This window comes from Giraffa tippelskirchi, chromosome 11 (assembly GCF_054371585.1).
Source record: "Giraffa tippelskirchi isolate mGirTip1 chromosome 11, T2T-mGirTip1v1.2.pri, whole genome shotgun sequence".
Lineage (NCBI taxonomy): Eukaryota > Metazoa > Chordata > Mammalia > Artiodactyla > Giraffidae > Giraffa > Giraffa tippelskirchi.
The window spans coordinates 26,233,756-26,241,656 of record NC_137285.1 but is presented as its reverse complement, the minus strand read 5'-3'; the positions used below and the strand labels follow the sequence as shown (position 1 = coordinate 26,241,656).

At 52.8% G+C, this 7,901-nt stretch overlaps 2 long non-coding RNA genes across 2 annotated transcripts; one reads left to right on the top strand and one right to left on the bottom strand.

Moving 5' to 3' along the window:
• Nucleotides 1-2,541: 2,541 nt before the first annotated feature.
• On the top strand, nt 2,542-4,925 carry LOC145525595 (uncharacterized). The gene is made up of 2 exons (XR_014068314.1): nt 2,542-2,591; nt 2,871-4,925. It is a non-coding gene; the product is annotated as an uncharacterized LOC145525595 (long non-coding RNA).
• On the bottom strand, nt 4,780-7,671 carry LOC145525594 (uncharacterized). The gene is made up of 2 exons (XR_014068313.1): nt 5,602-7,671; nt 4,780-5,064 (listed from the first exon to the last, which is right to left on the bottom strand). It is a non-coding gene; the product is annotated as an uncharacterized LOC145525594 (long non-coding RNA).
• Between the last annotated feature and the right edge of the window lie 230 nt (nt 7,672-7,901).

Below are 7,901 nucleotides of genomic sequence, written 5' to 3'. Positions count from 1 at the left end.
CCTTGTGAGCAGGTGGGGTGGGGCTGGAGGTAACACTCTCAGGAAGGACAGCGGGGCTCCAATAAGCCCGGAGGACACGGCATGCAGGGACCCTGCTGCAGCTGGACTCCACACTGTGGTGAGTGGGGGCAAAGGATCCAGGCAGGGCAGCCTCAGATCCCCGCTGTCACTGACCCAAGTCAGATGAAACACCCAGATCACCAGGGGCATCTGGGAGGGGGCAATGCTGCCGGGCCCTCCAGACCTGGGGGGTTAGGTCAGCACACCGAGAGAATAGGGACAGGGGACTTACACATTCAACTATTTCCCTTCCACTCCTGCCCACTGTCCGTGCTCTGATCAGGAGGGCTTAATTGTCGGGGGGACTGGAGTCTGTCTGAGCCTGTGTCTCCATTTGAGTGACAAGGTGAAAGGTCCTCCCTGACCCCAGGAGCAGGAGGGGAGGGTTTCCCATCCCCCTTAGAATTGCTCACGGGGGCCTCTGTCATCCTGTTAAAGGCTGGGGGGGTAACATGACTGCACATGGTCTTCACGCAGCCCTGGGACAGGGGACAGCCTGGACTGAAAGCTCAGGGTCATGTCACCACAATAATGTGCCACCTCCCACAGCTGAAAGCAATTAACTGAAGAACCCAAGCCTGTACTCAGAGCTCGGAGTTCACGCAGAGTTCATGCCTGAGACCACGGTCCCATCCCTTCTCTGACCTGGTGGCCCTTCCTGAAAAGAGACCTCCTTCACAGAATAGGTGTGCATTGCCAGTGGCCTTGCACACCCCCCACCCTGCTTGGCTCATGGACCCATCCAGCTTGTCTGAAGCTCCCCCCAACCTCCAATGCATGAAGCTGTCCTTGTTTGTGGTCCATCCCCCAATAGTGGCTCAGCCTCCAAGGGCAGTGGCCAGGCCATGGGAGTCAAAGTCTGCCCCTCTCCACCCAGCCTCCCACCCTCTCTCTTTTCCTCCTGGACTCCACCATCATTAACCTGCAACTCAATGTGCCTGAAGCAGGGTATCCAAGAAGAAACACTTTCAGGCCAGAAAGATGCCACAGTGGGTCAGAGCGGGTGTGAGACACAAGAGAGTGGTGGGGTTTGCACTGAGCTGGGAGGTCACTGTCCTGATCTGAGTGGGCAGTGGCTGCTCCCCCTCAGCTCACCTGCACTGTACCGGATGCATTAGGGTTTGCACACAGACAGTGTAGTGTCCTGTGAGGTTAATCGGCTGGCATGGCAGATGGTCTCTGGGAACATTCACTCCAGAGGGGCCCCTGGCACCACACCCAGGTTGCCTGATTCAGAGGTCCCTACCCCAGTGTCCCTGCCCCATCCTGACCCCCACATGGGCTGTGACCAATGTACTGAAGGACAGTAAAGGGTGGTCACAGTAAAAATCTGTGGGTGATTAATAATGAGCACACCAGGTAGTGGAGGCAGGACTCATTGGAAAAATTAGAGGTCTTCAATTGTGTGGACTGGTCACAGCATTTCAGGATCTTTGACAACTGTCTCGTGGGCAGAGGATCTGAGCTTTGTGAGATCCGTCTGCGAGAAAGAGGAGCCAAGGGCAGAGGGACAGAATCAGAGGCTCAGGGAGCCTATGGCTGGGGTGGGACTGGCACCGACGACAGGAGTGTGGCCTGTGGGGGACCAAGCAGCCCATATACCCCCTGTCCTGCTTGAGGGAGCTGGGGGGCACTCCTGGCCCCCCTCTCCTCCTGCCTCTGAGCTTGGTCTATATCTGGATTGCTCCCCCTCCTCGGGGCAGGAAGGGGATAGTATCCAGGAGGGGCACTTGGTTGATGCCCACCCCTCCCACCAGGGCTCTGTGCAGATCATACAGAGAGTCCAGTGGCCCTGAAGCCCCACAGAGCTGGGAGTGCAGCCCCCCCTCTCTGGCACAGACAGTTGGACGCTGGGACCACGGGGGGATCCAGGAGGCTTGAAGGGCCAGTGCGTTGGGGAGGGAGCACCCCCACGATCTCTTGCTTGTACCTGTGGACTCCCCAGAACCCACATCACCAGGAAGGAGATGGGCATGGAGGGGAGCGAGTCAGTGCAGCCAGAACAAGGGGATCATGTGCGGGGTTGGCACCACCTGCCCTCCCTCGGTTCCAAAACAGATGAGGACACCACAATGAAGTCCTCTGCTCTGCCCTTCCGGGAACTCTTTTTATCAAGAAGATGCTGCTGCAACTCCATGTGGAATTTTAATTAAGAAGCAGGAAGCCAGCTCTTCAGGCATCTTCCCTTGGACACGTTTCTAATTAACCACCGGGGCCCATGGCTTCAGTCAGTACCAGTGAATATGCAACAAAGTCAAAAGAAGATTTCGACTCAGTAGCTGAGGAAGAGGGCAGTGGGTGAGAGAAAGGAGGGCGGGCTTCACAATTTTTAGGAAATATCCCCGTGAGGGAGGGGAGCAGGGTGGTGGGCTTCAGTGCCGTCCGCAGACCCTCTCTAAGTCCATCCTCTCACCGCCATCACTGGTGACGTGGGACGTGTGACTTGTCATCAGACTGGGAGGACATCACAGTGCAGTCACTCAGGACTCGGGGACATATGGACGTAGCAGGGGACATGGAAGCACAGAGGGGTAGGCGTGGCATGTTGGTAACCCTTTCTCATACAGCTCCCAGGTTTTCTCAGGGACCCCGGCCCATCCCTAACCTCTGGGATTGGGGCTGGGGGCTGGCATCAGGCTCTGCCCTGGGCAGTCATGTGATATAGATCTGGCCAATCTCCAGTCCCCACCCCAGTCTCAGTGATTGGCTCTGGCATAGACACGTGACCCACAGAAGCCAATCAGAACCTGTCCTGCGATTTATGCTGAAACTGCTGAGAATAGCATCTTCTTCCCTTCTCTACCACCTAGGACAGCCTGAGATGAAGACAGTGCGGTATCAATGGGGCCACAAGCCAAGCGGGAGATGCTGCTTGTCGACCTCACTGAGCATGTGGAGCCAATCATGGCCGATTCCCCTGTTTTCTAGGAATGAGCCTTCCCTACTCAAGTAAGTTGGAAATGGTTTGCTCTCCTTTGGAAACTCCATCTCTATAATTTTGTTTTCTCAGCACAATGAACCCAGAAGTGAGTTTCTCTGGGTGAAATGTCTAGCTTGTTAACTAGCATTGCAGGCCTTAGAACTTTATCCTTGTTGGTCACGAGGGGGCTGGCTGGCTAACATATTTTGGAGACCACCCCCCCGCCCCATATGACAGGTCCAGGTAAATTGACCAGCAGGCCATGTGGTCTCTTCCCACCGTCCCTACGCAGTCGTGTGTCCATCTGGTGGATCAGAGGATGCTGTGGGCTGGTACCGATTAGGAAGTAAAGGTCCTGCCTCTGGGATGTCAGGTAGACCTTTCCTGCTGGTGAGGCTGGATCCAGTCCCAGCAAGGAGACGTGGGGTGTTCACGGGCTTTCAGGAGGGCTTGACCTGGGCCTTCAGTGTCGGCCTCCCCGTAAATGTGTGTAATACACGATCATCTGCGGGTCGGGGTTGGTCTGAGCCTGGCTTCCTCATAGCCTGGGAGGAGGGTTGTGTGAGAGCACATGACCCTCATCATCTCACTCTCTGGAAGCAGCAGTCATACACCCAGAGTAACTGAATCCCTGCCCGTGAATGAATCAACCCACGTCACGTCACAACCATCCCGACTCCCTGAGGCTGTCCCCAGGCTGCTAGCAGCTCCTCCGCATCTCACAGCTGGAGGAAACTGCAGGAGGAGGTGGACATGTGTTGCTTCCTGAGGCAGGTGGCTGTGTCCACTGCTAAAGAGGATTCTGGACGAGGAAGATGGTGGAGAATTTGGTCTGAAACAAAATTGCCCTTGACCTTCAAGAGCTTATGAGACGTGAGTCCAGGGGCTCAGGCAGGACCGCCAGCCCCTCTACTACCTCATTTCTCTCCAGAGCCTCAGAACCGCCAAGAGCCCAGGGGATCCCTAGGGCACGTCCCCTCCCTGGATCCGGGGGCAGCCCCGGGGGCCTGGCACACCCACTGGGATCTGACCAGGTGCACAGCGCATCCTCACTGACTCGGGACGTGGTTGCCACCTGGTCACTCACTCATATCTGCTCACGGAACACAGCCCCCTTCACAGCTCGGCAAACCCAGCAGACACACCATCCCCTGTAACTCCACAGCGCCCCCAGAGGTAGGAATTGTGATGACACCCAGCCAGCAGAGGAAGAGCCCAGAGAGACCAGGGGAACTCAAGTCCACGCTCCCGCACCTGCCTTTCTGCCCCCGGTCATCCCCTGAGACCTCCTGGACTGGAAGACACGAAGTGTGCCAGACACATGACAGCGCCTGTAAGAGGCTCGTTCCCGTCTGGAACCCACACCCTGGAGAAAAGCCTCGTGTCTGAGGATGCGGCATCTCCCATGGAAACACACGTTAAGTCCGGTGGTCCCTCTGCAGAGGGGCAGCCCTGACCCAGGCTCCCTGAGAGGATGACGACTCTGCAGGAGGAAGCCCATGCTTTCTGTCTTGGTCGTGTAGTGTTAAGTGGATGAGCATCCTCAGATCCCCCATCCCCACAAGACATTCAGTGACCCTCTGGACATTTGCTGGGGCTGCCTCGCTCCAGGCTCACATCAGACACAGACCCCAGAGTCCAGACACCCCTGCTGTGGACGGCCTGGCAGCCACAAGCTCCCCACGGGATAAAACAGAACAAATACCACTGAGATGCATCTGAGAAGAACATTTTTCTTTTAACCAGAGCCTCAACTTTGGAAACCTTCTAGGACGGCAAGGAATGGGACAGGACAATGGTTGTTTAATCATTCTTGTTTCAATATGAACTCGGTGCAGTTTTTAAATGCTTCATCTCCATAATATTGTTTCCTTACAGTAGAAAAGGCCAGATTCCTCCTATTTTAGCAATTTAGCTAGTAAATTATCTCATCCTGAAGTTGTAACAATTGTTCATCTGCCTCTCTCTTTTAAAAAGCTTTCAAGGATGTTTCATTGTTTCATCACTTAAAATGTGTCATCATTGTGGCTCACCAGCTTGTCTGAAGAGAGGGATTAACTTCTTTAAGACATTTGAGGCAAAAACTTAAAAAAGAAGAAGAAAAACAGAAAAATCTTATGGTAACAAATAATTTCCCTGAGTCTTGGAAAGAGACCTGGGCCCACAGCACCATCCCATCCCCTTTGTGATTAGCATTCATACCTTATAGTTTCAAAATGGCCGTGTGAGACGTTGAACCATGTTAATTCCCATCCCATTCTACCCAAACTATGGGACTCCTAAGCCTCACCGGCCCAGGGCACAGCAAGCCACATTCATTTGACTCATTCACTTGGCTGTAGTTTATTCAGCACTTATTTGTACCAGTACTGTGCTGACCACCCCAAATCAGCTAGGGGGTCACAAAGTTGTGTGTGACCAGATGTGTGTGCCTGGGAGGAGCTGAACTGAAGCTGGCTCTCAGTCTTTCTGGTCCTTACTGCCTAAGGCTTGCAAAAACAAAACAAAACAAAACACACACGTACACCAAAAATCCAGCCTTAAATATCCCCTGTTCATCCCCATGTAGAAAGATGCACTGGACCAAGGCAATGGATGTTCAGACCCTGAGGTGACCTCACCCGTGGCAGTCATCCTCCTGCCTGACCTCATAGCCTCTCTGCAGCTGTTCCAGGCAGATGGCATGGACATGATACAGATCACAACAGGAGAACCCGCAAAACATCAGAGCAGAAACGCAAGTTGACTGACACAGGTTTCTCTTCAGTCAGTCTTCCTTTCATTCTCTAAGCACAGACTTGACACTTGACAGATGCAGACACAATGTGCAAAGACCTGGGGTCACAGAACATAGTGAGATAAGACACAGCCCTCCCAAGAGCTCAGAGTCTAATTGCTTAGATACAACACATGCCCCACGTGAGAATAATGAATGGATGACCAGGTCATAATGGATGACTCTGCAATGAGGGGAGAAGGGAGCCCAGCCTGAAAGAGGCCCGAAGGAGCAGACCAGACGATCTGGAGCTTGAGGGGTGACGGGTGTTTGTTAGTGTTGTTGGGTCTACATGTGGTCCACCTGCTTCTAGGAACCAACCTGCATTTTCCTTGGTGAACCATCCCCTCCATCATTCCATGTCCTTAGGGTGGGGGGTGGGGGCTCATTCCCCTCCTGATCTAAGACGACGATTTGACTGAGCCTGGATAAGTGTGTCATCAAATTCCCCTGCTAGAGATCACCCCAGGGATGGGCATGGAGCAGTGCATGGTCCAGTGAGATGCAGTTCTCAATTGTTCAGTGAAACTGTTGAGAAAGAAAAATGCCGAGCTTCTGAGAAGACTCAGATGCTACTGAGATTCAGACCCAGGCAGCTATCTCGGTGCCACACGCAAAGCACCAAAGCACACATGGAGAAATCTGATACGTGAGATGGAGAAAAGAAGACAAGATCTTGAGACTGTCACTTGAGCCCCTAGATCAAGCCATGCCTGAAACCATCACTCTGGATGCTTTTGTTATATGAGGTAACAGATTCTTGCTTTTGCAGAAGCTACTTCAGCTGTGTTTCTGCCACTTGAGGTTGAATAAATAAAGTTTTCCTGGTGTTTTTCAGTTCTATGTTAGAGTCTGCCTGGGGACTGGGAGTTGGAAGAGAGCTCTCATACCAAGAATAAAGTTTTTAAAACTTGCTGTGGATCAGCATTTCCCAGAGCTTCCAGTCATCCTACAAAGAAAGGGCCCTCTATTCAAAAACAGCTCTGAGACCTCTGGTCTGATCATAGGGAGCTTTCCTCTTTCTCTTCCAGAGGACACTGTGCAGCTCAGAGGCCTTTATGAGCTAAAGTGAATATCAGTCAGGGAGGCAGAGAGGCAGTGTTCCTGCTCCAGCTGTCTGGGGAGTTTGTTTTGGAAAGCACACATCGGAAACTCACCTCCACCCCCAAGCCTTCTGTACACCCACATGGATTTTGAGGATCTTGACTGAGAATCTGGCTTATTTCTGAAAACAACCCACTTCCGCCTGCTGGGAAATTGGCAGGTGCATCCCCAGGGCCTCTGGTCTGATCAGTGCCCTGAGCACAGCCTCCCCCTCTGCTCCCCTGCAGGGAGAAGGGAGAAGAGACAGCAAAGGGTCCCTTTCCACCCACTGACCCTCCCCTCCAGAGGGCGGTCAGGAGGAAGGGGTCCTGACCAGGACACTGCATCTCTCACATCCCTGGAAGAAGGAGGGAGACAAAAGAAAGGCCTGAGTCAGTACCTGGGGTTAGTTGTGCCTCAGGGGCCAAGGCTCCTGTCTGCCAGATGTGCCTGGGGAATCACTGCTGGTCTCCTGGCAGGGGGAGGAGGAGAAGGAGGAGGGAAGGGGTGGGGGAAGAGGGGGGGAAGTGGGAGGAGGATAAGGGTGTGGGGAACCAAGGGGAGAGGGAGAAAGGGGGAGGGGGTGGAAAGAGGGAGGGGGAGAGGAAGGAGAAGGGAGGAAGGAAGCTCCTGGCTCCAGGGGCTCTGGTGACAGTCAGCTCCATAGGCCCTCCTGACTGTCAGCTTTAACTTATCACCTTCTTGGAGAGCTAGCCTGACTCTGCAAGGCTCCAGATTTACATATAAGACAGGACAACTCATTACAGGAAGTCTGGGGAAGTCAGGAGAAAAATATCCAAAATACTCACTGTGTAGCACAATAAAATTTCATTTCATCTATTGCCTCTCAGTACTATTTTTTTCAGTATACGTGTATTTTATGGCTTCAATCCTATTTTCTAAAGTTTGGCTGCTATTCTATCTACTTAACATGAAAGTGTTTTTGATGTTGTATTGTTTTAATAACAGCGTGATTAACAAAGAACTGATGAGACTTCAAGCTGAACAAAAACAAAGTGAAACAAACAAATCAAGAGGTCTTTGCATCAGTTGTCCAATGGG